This window comes from Falco naumanni, chromosome Z, assembly GCF_017639655.2.
Source record: "Falco naumanni isolate bFalNau1 chromosome Z, bFalNau1.pat, whole genome shotgun sequence".
Classification (NCBI taxonomy): domain Eukaryota; kingdom Metazoa; phylum Chordata; class Aves; order Falconiformes; family Falconidae; genus Falco; species Falco naumanni.
The window spans coordinates 85404169-85426055 of record NC_054080.1 but is presented as its reverse complement, the minus strand read 5'-3'; the positions used below and the strand labels follow the sequence as shown (position 1 = coordinate 85426055).

At 39.2% G+C, this 21887-nt stretch overlaps 1 long non-coding RNA gene across 1 annotated transcript in view; it reads right to left on the bottom strand.

Annotated features, from left to right (window-relative positions):
* Positions 1–1429: 1429 nt before the first annotated feature.
* LOC121081730 overlaps positions 1430–21887 on the bottom strand; it is a 28756-nt gene continuing 8298 nt past the window's right edge. The window contains exon 3 of the long non-coding RNA XR_005825778.1: positions 1430–1511. This is a non-coding gene — a long non-coding RNA (uncharacterized LOC121081730). The remainder of the gene's footprint in view (positions 1512–21887) is intronic.

The following is a 21887-nucleotide window of genomic DNA, read 5'->3' as shown; positions in this document are numbered from 1 at the left end:
AGAGAGTTTTCTGCAGCACAGGGCTGAGAAGAGAGCTATGTATGTACTGGCAGGAGTAACTCTGTGGTAGGAGGAGCAGCAGTTTTAGTGTAGATGAAGATTTGGGGAGGGAAGCAACAGCATCAGTACATCACCCACAGACATACTGTTCTCCATGCATGGAAGATGTGGAGAGTACAGAAAACCCATGGTTGTGAGAGGGGGGGTCTAAAAAGGGTCAGAGATTGTAAGTACAGTATGTAAATAGCCATTGAGAGGGCATGTTTATGGGGAAAGAAACCCTTGAGGTGAGGAAGACAGAAGGGAATAATGGAGATAAAAATGGTGTTCTCTGTGGGAGCTGTAGGCTCTCAGGCTGCAAGAGGAGATGTTTGCCGTCTCAGTATGCTATACATCTTTAAGAAATAAGATGGCTTTGACCAATGGCACAAGCTTTTCCAGTGGCGTTACAGGCACTGTTGAGCTTCCTTTGTGTATCCTATGCTTAAAAATTTTATAAGCTGAGCTACTCTTGTATTTACAGATAGTACAGCAACAGGGACCCATAACCGGTAAGTAGAGTTGGATGGTACACCTTTTTTCTTAGGGGTTATGTGAAGAGATTATGGGCTTCAACAATTTAACTGCCTTGTTTTATTTCTACTTTATATTGCAGTTGCATCTGGAAATCAGAAAATTCAGTTTTAAAAATAAGAGAGGGAGAGATAGGGGAGCAGAGCAGAGAGGAGGAAAGCAAGAAAAAAAGAGAAGAAACTAAGGAAGTTAAGACTGAACGTGTTCAGTCGCTTATTTGGCTTGACCTAATCACAGAGATTTCCCCAAAACTATTAATATATGAAAGCTGAATGCCATTTTACTCATTCTCCCACTACATTTTACTGTTTCCAGAGAGATGGGCAGCATCCCTCTGATATTGCACCCTTGACCCCATGAAAATCTTGAACAGATTAATGTCTATAGTCTCCTATCTCTTTAGTAGCTGCTAATCTATGCAAAGCAAATTGTTTTGGATTTACCTAGAACATTATTGCCCACCCTGTAATTTGTAGCTGCTGTTTGCAGTGACAGAAACTCTTAATCACACTACATGATAGAGATATACCTCAAACTCACTAAACAGCAAACTTTTTAAGGGCAAAACACCAGGAGCAGCTAACCACTCAGCAGCTCGATTCTGAACAAATTTTTTCCACAGATTATCGTCTGTTGCACCATGCTTCTTGCCTGGGAGAGTAAGCGCTCATTGGCTTGGAACCACCAGATGCACCCATCTCCTCTTCGTGTCCACAGCTCCCACCTCCATAGCGTCCCACCATCCTGCTGGAGTGGGACAGGGGAGGGCTGCGCCATGGGGCATCACTCCTCAGCACCAACCTCCCACCTCTCATCCCACAACTCACCAACACCCTGGTAGGACAGGTTTCCTGGCCATGGATCCGTCCTCAGGTCTGTCACCATCACCACCGCTGTGCTGCTTGAGCACCTCCTTGGCGAAAGTCAGGATGTTCCACCTAGTACAGAGACATATCCATTTAGATCAAAATGTATCCGAGAGCAATTTTCACATGAAGATGTTCCTTCATTCCCATCTGTGCATATCACAGTTTTAAATACTGCTTCCACTTTCCAAACTCTTGCTTCACCAGAAAAAACAGCCAGACCAAACGACAAGGGGGGGGGGGGGGGGGGGGGGGGGGGGGGGGGGGGAAACCCAATAAAAAAAACAGATGAAAATGAGTAACAAATAAAAAACAAAGAAACAAGGAAATGCTGAAGCAATCACTCCTCTTTACGCATTAGTTTTGCGGTCTGACATACACAATAAATTGTAACAGTTACCAAATAACCATTCAAGTTCAAATGATGTACATACATCTATAATCTTAGTTAGCTGCTTGCTGGCATACTTCAGGAATGCCACTGTGTCCTCCAGTGTAATTCTGTATCAATGACTTTTCCAAATAAATCTAGTTGCTGGTTTATATTAATGAACTGTCACAGTTCCCATTGTTTTCCCATAGTCTTGCAGCTGCATTCTTTCACAGGTGCTTGGCAAATTAAAATGATGCTGGTTTGGGGTTTCAGGCTGATACAAAATCACTCCTTCAGCAGATTGTTAGGGAGTTATTCATGCAAGAAACACATCTTTACTTTAGACAGTCTGCTTTTCTCCTTATCCTCCTCTTCCTTCACTGACCCTTTGAATTTCTCATGCTTCCTGGTGATGAAATAAAAAGCAAGATTGCTTCTTGTTTCTGCTTAGAAAATAATTCATTTGACAGTAATAAGCTTGGAGTGGAAAGCATAGCTTGACTCTGCTCTGTTATCCTGATGTAAATCAAAAGCACTCCCAGTGAAGCCAGTGTGCTGGGCCTCATGATGGTGTAAACTGGCATAGCTCTTGCTGTTCTGAGTGGAGCTGGACTAGCTTACAGGCTAGCCAAAGATCTGGCACAACTGATATGGGTATAACTAGTAGGATAATTGGGCCAGTAATGTTGTTAATCTACCAAAAAAATAGAACAATAATGGTAATTATGATAGTTTAATTTCTAAGGCACAATTCAAAGTGAAATCTCAAAGCATTAGGAGTGTTTATGACAGAACTCTCTGCCCTTGATCTTGGGGAACAGCAAAGCCCGGCAACTTTCCCTTGAGACAGTGGGAGATGCAAGCACTACTGCTTCTCAACCTCAATGCTCCCGTTACTCTGAGACAAACAGACTTTAACAACCAGTTACAAAGTTAGAGGCATCTGACATTTTAGGCTGTCTCCATTTTTGGATGCAAAAGCTGTAACATTCTGGTGAGGACCCCACCTAATGGCAGGCATCTCCACCGGTTTGCAGGATCTTTGTGTACTCAGCAGGGAGATGCTTTCGCAAGGTGGGTGACTGCAAGCAAGAAACAGCCTTGGGTGCTTTAAACTGCCAGCTGGAGGCATCTTAGCTCTTACTATTGACTCATATTAAGGCTAGGAATGTCAGCTCTTTCGTCTATATCTTCAGACTAGACCTGTAAATTCACAACCTCTGAATCTCTTTGCTGTTGCCTCTTTCCCAACGCAGAAACAGAGAACTGCCCTGAGAGCTCGCTGACAGGCACGTGGCTGTGCCCCTTGTGAGCATGGACAGAACAGGAGGGAAGTTTTGGGTCAGCTGAACGAGACGTCCAGCTGGTGTAAATCCACGTGGATTTCCCTGACTTGAAAGGTAGCACGCTGTATTCTCATCCCTTGGGAAAGGTTGATCTCCAGGGCATGCAGAAAAGGGTCGTGGAGGAGCCTGCAGGCTGCAGAGACCACTGGGCTCTGAGGGTCCCAGGAAATGTGCATGCCAGCCGTGCCCCCGTGATTCCCCAGCAAACCCAAAGGCTCGCTATTAAAGTCATGGGTGAGGATAAGACAGTAAATATTTGCCACGAGGTTAAACAGTTGTTTAAATGATCCAGTAGGGCATCGTTGCTTTTATTTAAAATATTTCACTTGTGGATTAGTATTAACAATAACAATGAGAACATTTAATATGCAAGAATCTATTCATTTGCACTAGCCAGATGCAGTTTTGCTTTGTGTTTCCTCCCTCTAGTGCTTTTTTTTTTTCCTAATCCCTCATTTCTTTTCAACCTTATAAGCTCTCTCTCTAGTTTTACAGACAACACAATCAGTGTATCTGAACAAGGCCCTACAGTTCCTGCTGGGGAACAGGAGGTTATTATATTTTAGGGATAACTTCATGCATTTCCATTACTCCTTCTAAACCAATTTTAAGATACTTATTTACATTTAGTGCATATTCAGCAGTGAAATAACGTTGCACTAGAGATGATACACATACCACAATCAGGAGGTTCTGAGCTGGCAATTTTCAGATCTTAGCAAGCACAAGGCAGAAGGAGATCCTGTATCAATGCCTGTTTTACTGTCTCATGTGGAAGAGGTGGCCCAGAGACAGTGCAGAAACATGTCTGTACCTCTGATACTCCAGCTGGGGAGCCTGGAAGCACTGACCACAACTGCTTTAGGGTTATCATAACAGGGAACAGTAGGTCTGGGACAGCATCCTTAGACTACAGCCTGCTCTACCTATTCCATCTTCTGGTCTCTCCTTGCTTTCTGCTGTGTAGAACTTTCCAGTGTCCTGAAGATCAGTCACAGGACTTCACCCAACAGAAGGACCTCTCCTGCCACCTCACGGATCATGCTGCTAAGCAACATTTGAGTTACTCTGGCAAGGGACAAGTTTCCTACAATTTCCAAGTCCCAACAGCATTAATGATACAGGTTCCTAATGAAGATGACAACTTCATGGATATGTATGCTTTTGACTTTGTAATTGGTTTACACTGCAGGGCCCAACGTCCGTCTATCGTACCATAGACGAAACGTACTATCCATAAAGTATACTTGTCCCCAGACTCCAGCTCCTGGCTTTGGTCCAAAAAGGACTGAGAGGCATGAGGGAACAGGTCAAAACATGTCTATCTTGGTGGTGTCATGGGAGAACAGTGAAGGACATTCTGGTTTTCAGGAAGGACAGCTTACAGTAAAAACCCTCAGTGTCTGGATCCCACTGGTTCTGGTACCAACTAAGAGCTTTTAAGAAATATAAGATACATCTCAGACCATACAGTGCACAGAACTGAGGCATGATGCACACCTTCTTCAGGAAGGGGTTTTGTGATCCAGGTCCATCTGATGCTGTAGGTTTGCCTGTTTTGCAAAACAACTCACTGGTATGGCAATGAAGGTCATGGGAAAACAAACTTACAGAGTTACCATATGTCAGAATGAAGTAGTGCAAGTAAAGACCTTACAGAAAAGCAGCAGATGTTAAAGAATTGTGGCTCAGGATTTCTGCACTGCTACACTGAGTACAGTGAAGGTGCAGAATGGCACTCAGACACTGCACGTGGTGATAAGACAGGAAAGCCTACAAAGATAATTGTTACAATCAGCATGGGGGTTTTGTTGATAGCACTAAGATTATCTGTTATGGATCCTAGCTGTGAGAAACTGGGTACCCACGGGAGATGCACGTTGCAAGAACCCACTTGAAAAAGCAGCAGGCAATAGAATAAGAGAGCACAGAACCATCACCAGCTGTGGCAAACAGCACCGTACCGTACACCAGAAAAGATGGAAAGCAGAGCACTGGAAGATTTTCTGAGGTTAATATCCTTGGCAGTTCATATTCTCCTGAGCCACATAGGCTCACTGAAACCTTGCAAGCTACATTACTTGAGTTCAAACAAAGATCTCATCCTCCACCTTGCTTTTACAAAAGCCAGCATTCAAAAGTGCTCTGCTTGCTGCTTCACCCATCTTCATGAACTGATTTCTGCCTAATGGATGAACAGCACTGCTTTCTCTTGAGGATCTCACCTGCAGCAAATTTAAACTAAACATGGCCTGCAGCTATCAAAATCGTATCACCTGGTGCGGATAGTCAATGCAACTTACTTGGGTTTTATTCTTCCTCTCAAAATTACTCTTTCTGAGCATGAGAAGGTTCAGCCCATTGTGTGGTGGTGATTACCTCTGTAAAAGATGGCATATTGTAACCCTATTTCTCGCAAAAATTTAGAATAGGTTTCAACCTTCAATATGACTGCTCTTTTTTAAGATTCCAGAGGGCCCTATCAGACATACCATATTAGCTATCAAGGCAGCACTCTTAAAGTATATCCAAAAATTTGTCTAGATTATTTTAAAAAAGATTCAGGTAATCTTTATTTACAAAATCCTAAAACTGCAATATTACTGCAACTGTGTCTTGTTAAAGGGTTGATGTCACATAGTTTGGGTTGAAGTTTAAATTTTTATCTAAACAAAAATATTTGACAAAAGCCAAACCCTACTTCACTCTCAATTTGTGACAGCCTTTTCTTGATTATCTTCTCAGTAAAAGTTGCCTCATTAGAAAATTTGCCCAGTTAAGGACAAGAAAAGACTTTGGAATTTGATCTCATTTTTAATACAAATGTCTTTATGCTTCTTAGGAAACATTGCTTTAAAACATTTACACTGGATTTAACCACTGTCCTGCAATGCAGTATTAGCCCACAGAGGGCTTGCTACTGGTTTCTGCAGAGATGACAAGTCACAGGGTGTTTCATCTCTTTCTTGCTAGCTGCTAATTGCATTACAAGATGCTAACTTTAAACATCTGAAAGTCTTATTTCCAGCCTCCAAGCAGAGAGGCAAGTCCAGAGAGGTGCTGTGCACCTGTAGCTCCTACACAATTTGCTCTAATCAGGTTAACTCCCTCTCCTGGGTGCTTACAGGCAGCCTGTTATCTTAGCAGTTGGGTATTTCAGTTCAAATCCTAATACTCCCTGTTACTGCAGTCAAATAACTCCATACCCATGCAGCTGGCAGGGTGTGCTTAGTTACTTGCCCAAGACCACAGCAGACATTTGTAAGGGAGCACAGGTTTGACCCAAGACATGTCAGAACTTAACCACTGTCCATCCCTTCCCCGTCTCTGGAAGCCCATGAAATCCTGTTGGTGGCTGAATTACAGTAGCATTACAAATACACAAACCAACCCTTCAGATTTTTTTCCAGATAAAAAAATTCAGCAAATACAGCAGTAACATGCTTGGGCTTCATTTCACACCATTTGTAAGAAATTTTTCTTCCTGATCTACTGGCTTATTACTATATCAAGCTATCCTGTCTTTTCCCTTCATTCCAGGGTGAGGTATTGGGTCTACTCAGTGTTTTTTTGCTAAGATGTCTTTGATGTCTTTTACGATTTCTCATAGCTGGAAGAAGCTTCATTCTCGCACTTCCTCAGGCTGGACAGGTGGGTTGAGAGGCACAGCGCTTAGGATTTGGTTGTGAGTGAGGTGCAAAAAGTAAACAGATGTTATAAGTGAAGAAAACTAAATTAGATCATGGAATTTCAGGACTGTTTCATTTGGAGTCACAGCTGGGAGGTTATTAGGAACAGAAACAAGGACAAGTATTTTCTTTCCCTACTTTATTTTCAACTTGAGAAAACTTGTCTGAGCTCATCTTAAAATTGTGCAGCTACAAAGTCACCTCTCAGCTGCTTCCTCATTCACCTATTCTGAAATTGTCAAACCTGTCAAACACCGTCCTTGGGCTGTGAGCTACAAGTTTAAGAACGGCTGTATAGTCAGTGGAGATACATGGGTGTAAGATGACCAAACATAGGTGTCTACGTTAGGGTGAGCAGAGACATGTACCTCACACGTAAACATCTAAAGCACAGGCAGCCTAAATTTAGATATCTGAGTCAAGAGTAAATTGTTTCTGGAGTGGTAAGAAGCACTTCATTGGGATCCAAGACCAACAGAGGTTTGATGCTAGAAATCTCAGGCTGCTATGGGTTTTCTGATCTTTGTATATAGTTTTCTTTCCAAATTCACAAAGATGAAAGTTAAGCTGTTCCTAGGTCTGTGCAGTAATTGCACAGAGGAATACAAACCAGCTGCCCTTATAACTTGTGAATAAAAATAACAACAGAGCTGAGGAATTCAGATCTCAGTTCACCAGGAGCCCATCCACTAATCCCGCTATGACTCTCAACAGAAATATCATGGTGTATGAATTGACTTGCATGAAGATCTTGTTCTTATTCATTGTTCCTGATCACTTGTTGAATTATGCCAGGTTGATAGATTACATTTGAAATATAATCTATAACTGACTGGCTCTTCTTGAGCAGGGTACATTTTCAGATAAGCCACACCATCAGTTTTCACTGTGAGATGCTACACCTCACAACTTCAACAGTAGGTTGGAGAGTGGATGAAAAAATATTTTTGTAAATATAAAGCAGAAGGTACTAGACTGACTGTTTCTTGGCAAAGGAGATGCAGACTGCCTGCCTGTGCCCACACAAGAGGCTGAAACCAGTAACAGGGCTGGCTTCAAATGAGAGCAATTCATGTTCTCACTTGATTAGAGAATCTTAAGTTTTTACTGGTTGAGGACAGTAAATCGGTGCAATGATCTAGGCTAAGATTAAAGCAGGTTATTTTAGATAAGATAAACAATAATTTCTGGAATTATATTGACCAAAAAGATTATGCCAGCTCCTTTGCCAGAAGGATAACATAAGTCAGAGATCTGCTGTTCCCCGCTCAACAGTTTCCAGGCTCTTTGTGCTAAGGGTTCATGCGTCAATCATTCCCTTACTGCCCCTTCCTAGCTGCCATAAGCATACTGCATTCCTTTCTAACTCCATTTATTACAGAAAATCTGTAGGGAGCAAAGGCTGCCGCTTCCTTCTCTAATTTTTCTACACTGGCACTGTTAAAAATCCAGAAATCTCCATAGGAACATGACTTTTTTCTTTATGTCAGGTTCCCTTTCTTCAGCATTACCAATGGGAGTTGATGGCCCTGCAGCCAGGAGCATACCCTGCTGAGGCACAGCATCACAGCAAGTCTTTGCAACAAGCATGGTCATGCTCAGGGTAGGTATCACCAGGTCAAGGCTGGGCTCCTGCGAGGGCACAGCAGCACTCTTCCCTTCCCAGCTCATGTGGATGCATGCCCCAAGGCTCACCAAAGCTGGAATTCAGACCCTCAGCAAAAATGTAGATGGTATATAAAAAATGTTCCACGTTGAACACGGTGCTTCATGAATAGCTTTTCTTGCAATTTAAAGTGAAATGAGATGAGCCTTTCAGAACCTATCATTCAGTATATTCAGCACTTTTATCTACATTTTTGCTATGCAAAAATCTTAAAAATAATTTTAGTTGGGAATCATGCAGCTATAAACATTTTAAGCCTTGAATTACTTCCTCCCTCTTCTGCCAAAAGACACATAGTTAAATAATGTGACATAAAAGAGTCAAATGTTCTGATTCTTCTCATCTTTCTCCTTAAGGTGGAATACTGAAGGTGCAAGTGTACATGCTCTTTCCCACAGCCACAAAGGCAAGAACTCTACTTTCCTCCCATGCGGTACCTCAGGCAGTAATGTCCTACATACCCTTAGCTTGCTGGGACATTAGACAAATAGAATCTCTTTTGATTACTAACAGTTTTGTCAATATTCATCATCTGTGAACATACACAGAGGAAGAGGTCAGGAGAAGACAAAGTACCAGCCCTTCCTTTCCGTTGTTAATATTCTTGGAATTCAATAACAGTAAAAGAAACAATTATGTGGACAATTATTTCAGTGTTTCCTTTTACAACAATATAAAAGCTACAAAGGAACATTTTTTTGTGATAGACTATATTCACTCTGATAGGATTCTGATGTTTTCAATTACTCTTGTTTCCAAGATTACATTGCACAGATAAAATAGTCATCTTGGAACATTAATGATGGGGCTTGGAGCAACCTGGTCTAGTGGAAGGTGTCTCTTGCCCATGGCAGGGGGGTTGGAACTACATGATCTTTAAGGTCCCTTCCAACCCAAACTATTCTATGTGTCTATTATTAAAAAAAACCAAAACAAAAACCATCATCCTCCACTTATGTAAATTCTATTCTTGACAATTATAGTGAAGGCCACATAGAGAAGTTGGGGCATTTGCAACATCATTCTATTCATGCCTTCATTTTTCAAGCTTGATTATTCAAAACCCCACTGAATAATTGAATGAATAGATAATAGCAGACAAGAATATTTTCTTTTAAATAAGTAATTTAATTATTATGGGTTATATCATGCAGAACATTAAAGTCACTTGGAAACAGCTTCCAAAAAAGGCTTTTTTAAAAAAACTGGGATTGTTCAAGATTATTTTGGGTGAATGAGTATTGTAAAAGTGCCCAAGTGATTGAGGAGCTTAAATCCAGGAATAAGCCAATGAAAGAAGAGCTGTTAAGATACTTAAATATCTTTGTACAATGTATTTTAAATAATTTTGAACAACCAAAGAATGAGAGGAAGACAAATTTGTCTAGAATGTAAATAATTTGTCCATTAATTACAAGATATTTTATGTGAAAATTGAATTAATTTTTATACATATATATATGTATGCCTCAAATAGGTATCTGAATAACTTTTTAATGTCATGTATAGTATAGCACAGTTTTCATTATGCTTAAATTCATGTGCATAATTCAAAGAAGATCTTAGGAAAATAATGTATTTGTATGAAGCAAAGCAAGATACAGAAGTAGCCAAATGAAAGCTCACCAAGGAAAGAGAAAATAAAGTATTACTTGAAGGGAGATTTATGGCCTCAGCTAAGCTAGCAATGTTTACACTTGCATGATCGAAGCTGGGATGAAGGGAATACCACAGTGTACATTGCCACATTGAGAAGAGAGCAGCAGCAGCACAAGGACCACCGCCAGGGACAGCCCGAGGGGCATCCTACCAAGGTGTGTTTAGTTTCTCTGTGCAGGCAGAATATATTTGGGCTGAGTGCAATGGATCAAGATTTGCCAAAAAGGGGGGAGTCAGTCACCTGAACTTTCTTACCCCTTCTCCACGAAATGTAGTGCACAAGTGCAGTTTTGTTTTGAAGAAGCTGCTTTACAGTCATTTTACTGACTTATTAAGGCTGAGGCCCCATACATAAACATACTTTACTGGTGCCAAAGATAGCTGGGTAAGCTGTGCCAGTGAAACACTCAGGAAGCAAATGGCTGGTGCAGCCGTTGTGCCCAGGATACTCCACCCTGCGACGAAGGGAGGGACACAGGACCGAAGCAGTCGAACATACAGTGTGCCCCATGCCCCTCCTGCCCTCCCTCCTTCCACCTCTGCCTGCCCGGCACCATCTGTACTGCGCTCCCTTACAGCCGCCTCTGCCATGAGCCTGCAACAACTAACCAGGGTACAGCGAGCCAAATTCATACCCAGCCTACCTCTTCACATCAGTGAAGTTACAAGGGAGATTAATTTAACTCAAGATGTTTTGGTTTATTATTTCAGTAATTGTTAGGTTTTACCAAGTGATCTGGCACTCAGATTTGCTTGGATTGTATTCTCCTCTGCTTGTATGGTTCCTGCTCAGCAATAGCCAGACTTAGAGCTCTGTTTGTGTCCTATCTCTTTTTTTCAGAAGAGCTACTTTTAAAACCCGGTGCTGACTGAATTTCTAATCCTTAAAACATTTGCAGAAATAGAGTTTTCATCCCACATAATGGATTATCCAAAAGAAAAAGAAATATTGGCACAGATACCACTCTGGCTGGGTTTATTCTACAGCAAAGCAAATAATCTGAAAGAACAGAAGAAGTCTGGTGGCCTGACTCCCGTGTGTAGGTAGCACTGATGAGTAACTTCAAATTTCTATCTGCAATACTTAACTGTAGCTTCAGCTAGTCATCTCATGCCTTAAATAGACCAGAAAGTTTTCCATTACAGCATGAAGATATGTCAGCCTTTGAAAGCTGAGTTGCCTTTCAGGAATCTCTAAGTAAATTTTACAGCCTTTAGCCTCACTATGGTCTGGCAAAGTCTGACCATTTTTATGTATGTCGCTTGTGTGTTTTGTACTTCTTCACCCCAGGTAAGCAAAGGTTTTTCCATGAAGGATGACCACTCAGGTTTGTCGTGTTCAAACATCACTCCCTGTGCTCACAGCCACAGAACTGGGTGCTCAGGATCCTTCCAGACCGTAGTGCCTTGGAAGTTGCTATGGGCTACCACCATCCATTTGATCTAGGACAACCACAGACCTCAGGATCAGCATCTACACCAAATGCTCTTTGGGCTCCGTGGAAGGAGCAATACAGCAGGGTTGGCTGAAGCCATGCCAGTCAGAGGTTGCCCTGGCTGCAAACAGAAGGACTTTGTTATGTTTTGTGTGCAAGAGGAAGGATGCTTGGAGATGCAGCAGAGTGTTACCCAGCATGAAAGACAAAGTCTTAAAGCACAGACCTGCTCTTGAGCCAAAAAACTGTGAATAAAAGGAGAGTACACCTGACCAATATTGCCTATTGTTAGAGTATTTGATACAGCCAGAAAAAAACCCAAACACAGAGCATTTGTACCATTCTGAAACAGAAGGAGGAAACTTCTGACTAAGTACGGATGGAATACTCGTGCAGAGTTCCAGTTAATGTGTTGTTCAATTAGGCAGTTGGAGAGACAAATGTAATTAGCATCTGCTGAACAAAAAGGATTGTTAGCAAGGAAAGAGGTGGTAAGACCCTATGGGATATGATACATGTCGTGACGGAGGGAAGACACAGTCACTCAATATGAGTGATCAGCAGACTTCATTTATTGAACCTTACAGTCACCTTTTATGCCGTGTTATAATTAGCTCATACATATTACAAAAGTTAAGCTCATTATTGGTTAGTTGCCTAAATACCAAGCCTGCCCCTAGTTTCTCTTCTGCAGTTATCTGTTCCCACCTGCAACATTCTTTTCCCACCGAAATCTTCCTGTTATTGTGTAACAAGAACAGCCAAAGACGGTGTATTTTTGCTTTACTTCAGATAAGCTGAGAGCGATGTGCATTTTTGTCCAGCCAGCTGGACTATGTCTATGTGAACTTTTTCAGCTAGCCAGTTATCCACAATTCCCCCGTTTTTATTTTGGGTGACACGGGCTTGGTTGACCATTTTCAATAACAGCGTTTTAACTCAGGAAAATACACAGCCAACTTATAAAATCTCAGTTCAGAAGTATAATTCCTGAAATACTTGAAAAATAAAGTTAGCTTGAAGCTTTAATTTAGATGCTCTTTCCGTTCCAGTGACATAAAAAGTTTAAAAAATTCAAAGGTCATTTAAAAGTTCTGAACATGGACTATGGTTTCTTTTTGGGTTTTGAGCTTGCATTAGTCCATGGCTGTGTATTTTCCTGAGTTAAAACGCTGCTATTGAAAATGGTCAACCAAGCCCGTGTGGCCCAAAATAAAAACGGAGGAATTGTGGATAACTGGCTAGCTGAAAAAGTTCACATAGACATAGTCCAGCTGGCTGGACAAAAATGCACATCGCTCTCAGCTTATCTGAAGTAAAGCAAAAATATAACAGGAAGATTGCAGTGGGAAAAGAATGTTGCAGGTGGGAACAGATAACTACAGAAGAGAAACTAGGGGCAGGCTTGGTATTTAGGCAACTAACCAATAATGAGCTTAACTTTTGTAATATGTATGAGCTAATTATAACACGGCATAAAAGGTGACTGTAAGGTTCAATAAATGAAGTCTGCTGATCACTCATATTGAGTGACTGTGTCTTCCCTCCGTCATAACAGATACAGTTATGTAGTTTCGTATTTTCAGTATTGAAATCTATGGTTTATCAAAAAACATAGGTGCTCAGAATAGTAAAATAAATGATGCTTAATCTTATATAACATAGGGGTAAAAAAGCATTAGTTATACCAGTCATTGTCACACTTACTTCAAGAATTTAAATCTTAAGTTCTAAAGGTAAAGTATAAGTTCTAAAATTAATTTATTTTTAGAAATTGAAACGTTGAAGTATAATTTCTAAGAATTTCCTCAGTTGGCAACAGCAGGACTAGAAGCTGATAAAAGTAACGCAGATTTCCTGCAGGTCTCCTATCCCAAGTCTGCTCTGAGGTTCTGTATTTAATCTGCACAGGTAGCCCAACCTGAGCAATTGTGTCATACCTTACCATGTTACAAGTTAGGAGCAGGGATTTTCTATGCAACCCAAATACAAGGTAAAACTTGAAGACTGACAATTAAGGAACAATTAACCTGTTTTCCATGTATTAAATAACTCACCAGAGGAAGCCACAGACTTATTACTTCGAATACAACATTGTATTATTCTTAGCAATTTAAAAAATGAGAAACAAAAACCAAACCCCCCCTTGTTTGGAAAATGACTAAATAAAGCACAGAATCTTCCTTTCCTTTACGTCACTTTACACAGATAAAAATAATATGAGTTTTTGGAAACGTCAAACAACAGCATGTCACTGAACTTCTACAGGTAATGCAATGGCATGTCAATGAAATGTAATTGCATGTTTCACTGCATCTCACAGAGAAAATGATCTAGAATGATCTCATGTTTTATATGTGGGACATATTAGGATACACACCACCACTGTCTGGAGCCCTGGGCATGTGGCTTACGTGCCCAGAACCTTGTTGTTCCCTCTTGGTTACAGTTCTCCATGTAATTACTGTGTACATATTACTGTAAAGCACAATGTTTAGGACTAAATTAATGAAGTCTCCACTAGCTTAAGCTCCAAAGTCATCATGCCAATGGCTGTTCTGGTGACATGAACAGCCATCACTTCATCTTCCTTGTCTTAAACATTCCAGACTTTTAATTTGTGCTACCAAAATCTCTTCTTTTGCCCTTGCAGGTTGGGAAAAGCAAGGTAACAAAGAAAGGTAGTACACATTTTTAATTCAGACAATGGATAGAGTTGACAAAAACCCAACATACTTCTGGACAAAATCTCTGTTTCACATCCCTTCCTTACAGATACATACTTACTACTAAAGCAGGGAAGAAAGTAAACTGCCAGAGCTGGTGAAAGGATTGTGTTACTGAAAGCTTGACAACTTTTTCCAGTTATCTGTTGGCCTAATAAAAGACACTTGTGGTCTACAACCACCACAGTCCTGCTTCTCCTCTTCCCTGACACAGTAAATGGCTTCAGCACCACTACGAAATGGCATTACTCTTCTGATTTTTGATATTATGGCATCTCACTGTTTATTGTTGGTTTATACGAGTAGGAGAAAAAACCATGATGGGTAGGGTATTGGAAAAGAACATTTTTTATACCGACTCATAGCTAGGGTAAGCTTTTACAGGATGCTATCTGTTGTAGGCCGTCCAGAGCCAGGAACACTACGATTTAGTGAGCTTCTTGCTACACATCCATCAAGGTGTGCAAGCCAGTTGTCTGCTTAATTAGTGAAAATAGCTTGAAATTTCTAGAGATTCAGGGTTTTTTCCTTTGGATCACAGCTGAAGTTACCGCTACCAAATAGATCATATCTGCAATCCATAAGGAGACAAAGAAAAATACATTTTGTCAGAGGAGGTTCTTTTAATACTGAAGTCATAGGAAGGAAAGAGGGCATAGCTCCTGAGGCAGACCCTAAAAATAGCAATTCAGATTTTGCCTCCAAAAGAGCACTAAATACATGTTTAATTTTAACCACATGTGTGTTCCCATCTTGATTCAACACAGTGTTTAAGCATGAAGCACATGCTTAACTGGGATTTAAAAATACACCCTTAGAGTTAAGCATATATGTGTGTACTTAAAATCAGAGATAAATCTGCTCATGTCCCTACTTCTGAGCATACATTTAGTGTTATCTTGTCATTGTGCATAAGAAAATTGAGTGCTTTGTTACAGTAAAGGCTGCTCTACTGACATGGAAAGCACTGCAGTGGCCCAAAGACATCTGCCGAGAGAGCTTGTTTCATTGCAATCCTCTGAAGTAAAGCCTGGGGTGTGGAAAATAAGATGGAAGGAAGGAAGCATCTGGTTTCATACTGAATGTGTTCCTACAAGATACATTTTTTTCCCAACTTCAAATCCTGAAAAGAAGGCCTGTGAAAGAAAATGCAAAAGCCAACTGTGAGAGCAAAGGGTTCAAAAGAGCAGAAAAGACATTTTGTTAGGAAAACGGAATGAAGTAGGACATCCACCCAGAATTAGTGGCTGAAAAAATAACACCTTGTTTGATGGGATCTTCAAGGATTTGGGATGATGTTTGGCAGTGACAGCTGACACTACGCAAAGTGTGAGATAGATAGAAAACTCAGCAAAGACCCACAGAGTCAGTGTTTTGTCGGAAAGGATGGTGATACTAGTAACCGAGGATGAATACGTCAAGTTTGACAGTGATAAGCTCCTGCATGGACATGAAATTTAAAAAGAAAAGAGTTTGTAGAGTGAGGCTGAAGAGTGTATTCTCACCCTGTAGAGTGAGAATATAATCCTCCTGCCTTGCATATTCGTCCACATGACACAATAGTGGGAGAGCTTCCAAGGTACTTATTAGCCAAAAGTGTGAATGTTGGCCAGATGGTTTCTTTGGATTCTGAATAGTCAAGAGGATTAGACCTGTGATTTATTGTGGGTTTGGTAAGATATGCAGCTACAATAGGCTTTGCTGCTGTTGTTTGGTCAGCTATGGTTGCATGTTCATGCTGCTCTTGCTTTACTAAATCCAGATGCCTTGGGTGAAACAGTGGTCTCACTAGAAGCCAAAACAGCAGTAGCCAAAGACAGCTAAGCAGATTGTCTTGCAGTTTTTTGAACTGTCTCATTGGCCATTTGAAAATCTACCGCCAAATTTGATCTAGCATCTTCCCTTATGTCATTAGCAAGAACAGTTATTTTAAATTAAGAATCCAGAGAACAGCCCTGAATGTATTTCCTGAAAGGTGGGGCACGGACTCTGGGTAGTTCTTCCCCAAAATTTTTGGCATCCATGGAAAGACTCCTTGAGGATTTTATTTTCTCTTTAGATTAAGTTTTTTTAATTAACTATACCAGAACGAGAAATCTTACTTTTGTAACATATATCGCTGGTTTACTTACACTTCTAATACTTAACTGTGTGATGGCCTTTACACTTTAAAGAAACATTTACAAAGCTGACTGACGGAGTCTTTTTTTTGTTCTCAGCTCACTTCACTGATTCAGTGCCCACTACCTGCTGTTGCTGACCAAACTGAAATGTAGCATTCCCTGGAATTTTCTGACCAGTTTCATAGTAGGAAACACACTAACATTCACAGAATTTCATGAACCGCTCCAGTTTTCTATTGAGCACTGAAATATATGTTATTGCTTCTGATAATACTCAACATATGATGTGAAAGATGCACAGACATTTCCTCTTTCAAGATATATATTTCCTCTTCTGTATTTACTCTATGATTATCCAAACATGCACAAAGTAAGTGCATAGAGAGTACGTGCGAAGTGCTGAAATTCCAAATTCTCAGCATGTGCCAGCCAGCGGACACTCACATCTCACAGCTGTGGAATGCCATGTGCAATCTTTAATTTCCCGTTGTAATCTCATGACAAACTACTAATCTATGACTGTAATGAACTCCCAGAAATCTTCCAACTGCTTTCACCTATGTTCTAAAATTTCTAGGGAAAATTCATTTATGATGAAGAAAAGTGTGTTCAAGATAAATTTTTCTATTTTATTTGATATTTTTGTTGTATAACACAACAATCTGACAGCCCTTGATCACCTAAATTCATTATGTGAACTGGAAAAAATGCATATTTTATGCAGTGGGTTTTCTGCATAAACAGAATGCTATAATGATCTCTATTCTAACAACCCTCACAGTTTTTGTAAGGCAAAACAAAGTTTGTGATTGTTTATGTAATTTTCATTATTACAACATTTTTACAAAGTTAATGTGTGAATGAGTATCTCACATACCACACCTGCTATTTCAGATGTTTTACTAATTTTGACTAGCTATATCTATCTAATATGTATATATACAATATATCAATATGTATAATATGTCCATATGTATCTATCTCCATAAATATATGGTTACATGTATGAAATGTCATCTTTCTTCTTCCTGAGTGGATGAACAAAGACCTACTTCCAACTTTAGTTTAGTATGAAATTTGCTTCCCTCCAAAACACTGAAACTAGTTTGCCATGAAAATTTATTCTAGTAGGATTTCCTTCCTCATATTCATCCCAAATAATCAACTTAATTCTCATAAAATGCCATTAGATTTTTCTGGCGTTTTTCACATAGCTCTTCCCTTCCCCTGCTGATACGGCACTCCACCTAGCAAAACAGCTCAGTATAATCAAACCTCTGACGACTATGCCAGAGAAAACACTGGTAAAACTACAAACTGATCGATGACAAAGCAGACTTTCTCCTAGATCTAGAAAAAACACACCTGTGTCTCCAGTTCACAGTATTTAAACCAAACCTAAGATTTTATGTTTAATCTCTTTATTAAGCACAAATCTATGTTTGTTTGTTTGTTTTTTTAAAAAAGTTAATTATGTCCTGGGCCATTCCCAGAAAACTCTGTTGTGTTTGAAACAAAGGTTGAAATTTCTATCATATATTGCATGGTTTAATAAAAGGAGCTTAATATGGAAATGAAACAAATCTAGCATTAGAAAAATAAGCAGAATCAAAATCCATTTAACTGAAACCTGAAGCTCTTTATATTTAAATCATAATACACTTACAGTAGCAGCTTCACTAAAAACTGTCCTTGTCAGAGATAGTCCTTTATTCTTTCTTCTATATTGCCTGTCAAGTATCTAATTCAAGTAGCTAATTGTGAAAATAACTAATCCAACCACTATGTATTCCTTCAATTACGTTATTCTTCATCCCTTTTCTATTCTTATTTCCATGTATTTTTTACATCATCTTTTAATTAGATTATAAGGACAAGCAACGTACGTCAGCACAGAAAATGCCACCTATCTTGGCATTTTTAAAGCAGGCTGTATAAAATGTTGTGAACTTTACTCGGCCTTAGACAGTTTGAAACATTTTTCATGTATAAAAGAGGAATATTAGACAGAAGACAATTCTGGTTGTCATGGCCTGACTTCAGCGGGGCAAAACTGGATATGAAAACTCTTGCAAACCTACTCAAAACTATGTGGTGGTTTAGTTCACATTAAAGAAGAAAAAGCTAAACAGCTATTTCTGTGATACTTGGCCTTGAGAGTAAATGTATCACCTTCAATGAATTGCCATCACTAAGGTTTTTAATCACTTAGTCATGTAGCAGCTGCACGCTTGTATTCTTTCATGAAGAGTGTCACTTTGAAAGAAGTTTCATATTTTTGCAAGTGAAGAACAAGCATATTTGATTTCAATAAAAACAAGTAACCAAGTTATTCATCTTCAATTAAATTCTAGGAAGAAAGAATTTAAAATCTCCAGGGGGATACATTTTCTTTAGCATTCTTCCATTATTGACTTAGCAAATTTGTTCACGTGTGGATTGTGATGCTTGCCCCATCTCTCTGAAGACATTAGCTGCAGCACCCTGTAACTGTAGGTTTAGAGCCGCCAATGGCCTGAGCCCAGGCTCCATATGCCAACTCTTATTCCACCATTTCTTTAGAATATTTTTTCTTGATTGAAATTGTTTAGAAGACAGAGATGGATACCTGTTATGCAGATAGAGGAAAATGGTAACTTTTTGAAAGACTGAAATAGATTAATATTTTCTTCCCCATGACATTTGGGAAATGACTGTAGATACTCCCATTAACTATTGGTATGAGATGCTAAAACCTTCCATGGCACTCCTTCCTGCCTTCAAGGTCAGTAGGATTCAAGTTCTTAGCGCCTCCTAGAAAAAAGGCCCATAATATTCAATTCAGCATCTGCTAGAATTAACTAAAAAACATCCAAATCTGAAGTCTCCATTCAAATGTCATCATTTACATGAAAAAGATGTTTGAAACAACAGCATTATGACTTGTAGAATTTGCAAGCTTTGTCCCACCTTTGCACAGATAAAAATATTAGTTTGATGCCAAAAATAAAGACAACACCGCTAATGAGAATAAAGTAATATTAAGTAAAATGATCGCATCTGAGGTGCAAGCAGTACTCAGAAACTTTGATGTGCTCAATCTGGGGATGATCTCCAGCCCAGATGACTTAAAGAGCTGGCACAGTAAATCATCGGTCTATCAAACAAGTAACACAAATATATTATTGATATATGGCAAATGTGGACATCTTTTAAGAAAAACTTAGCAGCCACTGAAACATTAGCTAGACTTGAATAGACAAAGTTTAAGAATAATTTTCAAAGAAAACAATAATTAAGCACAGGGACATAATTGGGGAACAACTTACAAAAGACAGATCATGTTAGACAAATCATATGTTTTCCTCTGATAGGAAACCTTATGATTTAAGCAGTCTAGATCTCATGTGATTGGACTTCAGAAGTGTTGGATAATCTAACACAGAAAAAGTGTTAGTTAGCTTGGAAAACCATGATATTTAACTAGGAAAAGAGGAGCTGACAGTACGTTTTCTGAATATACTTCTTGAATATAACCCACAATACTCATCAAGGATTAGAGCTGGAACTGATCTTAACGCTTATTTCAACAATGATCTCTGTAGTAAGTGGAAGGGTACACTAATGAAATGTTCCAGTGACAAATTAAGGGAGGTAATGACAATGACAGCAGCCTCATACTGGCAGATCTGCTCAATCTGACCAAAGCAATAGAAAGGAGATCAGGTTTAATAATACATAATTAAAAGTATACTTAGTGAGTGATTCACCTCATCTAACGCAGCCATCCAGAAGACAGGTCTCTACTCAAATGTAGCTAGATAGCGAACCCTCCAGAGAGTGATTCAGCACAGCTATTCTTGACACCTCTTTTAGAGCTAAGGATCCACACCTGACCTGCTAAGATTAGGTAAGGTAAGTCTACCAGTTTGATAATCACAACAAAAAAGCTATAACCCGGCAGACACCAGTTAGAAATAATACAGGAGAATGATCTGGACATACTACTCAATTGTAAGATAATTATCAGTTATCAATACGATCCTAGGATGTGATCCAGGTTATTTCTAGCAGGTGTAGGCAACCATTAATTTCATTGTACAAGAGCCTACAAGGACCATATGTGGAATGCTGTATGTAATTCTAGTCAACTTGTTCAGAAAAGATGGATTCAAGATGAAAAAGAGGCAGGGAAGGGCTATTTAGAAGAGAATGGAGAATCTATAGTGTAAGGAACTTAAAATTTATCCTAGCCTGATCAGTAGTATTATTCATAAACAAACTCAAGAAACAAACACAAGAGAGAAAGCACTACTTAAGTTACAGGATGATACTAATAAAAATGTTGTCATGCTTATGTTTACATGAGGAATGAAAAGATTCTTTTTTATTAATCAAAGGACTGAGTTTCTGCAGCAGATTTCCAGAGAGCAATACAGTAAAATTCCACGTAGTTTTAAGATGATTCTCATACTTCATGGAAGAAATTACATGGTGTAGTTTTCTGACATAGTAGTGGGTGATCAAGAAATTTTATTTTCCATATTAGAAATAAGAATTTAAAATAAAATTTAATAATTAGTTGAAATTTTGACATAGGAAAAATTAGGGCATTAAACATTTTACAAAACATACTCAGAGTTATACTTTTCAAATACATCTTTTTATGAAAAGTTATGTTATGATGCTATCTCATAGCTCAAAACTTCTTCCTCTACTTAATAACATTTATCTTCAAACATTACAACAGAATTGTATTTGAACTGGTAGTTCTGATATCCATCCAGTTGTATTTATGACTACCCACAATTCCAAATTAGAAGAAAGAATAGAAAAGACATAAAACCCAAAGGAAGAAAAGAACAGTTTGTTTCATACATATACTATGTTGATTCAGTTCCAGACCTACAGAGAAACAACCTCTTTCACCCAAAAAAAGGGCTTGGTCCTGCAGAATGACTGCACGTGCAGATTGGCAGCGATGACACTCATCAGTACACCAGATTCATCCAGAAGCCTGAACATTTGACATACATTTTTGAGTGAAATGGACATTTTAGGTGGCACGTCTCATACCAAACATGTTCTATCTTTATTTCTCAGCTTTGTAAGGAAAGCCATAAATTATATTATTATAAGTAGAATATTTTGCTGTACTTTAATCAGCAACCAGATGAATAGTAGTAGAAAAACAGTAACAACAAAAATGTTCGGTTTACTGGTTTTTCACTAAGTTAATCAGCTATAATACACCTCCTATCATTTAATGAAAAAAAAATAATTTTAAAAATGTTTCCAGGGGAAAAACATCTTTTCCAGATGCTTGTTCTTTAGGAAATATTAAAGATACCCGTTGAAATCTTTATAAGAAATTGCTTTATTGCACATTTTGTATTCTTAGCCAAGCTGTCATCACGACCTATGTATTTCTGTAACTACCTACATATGCCC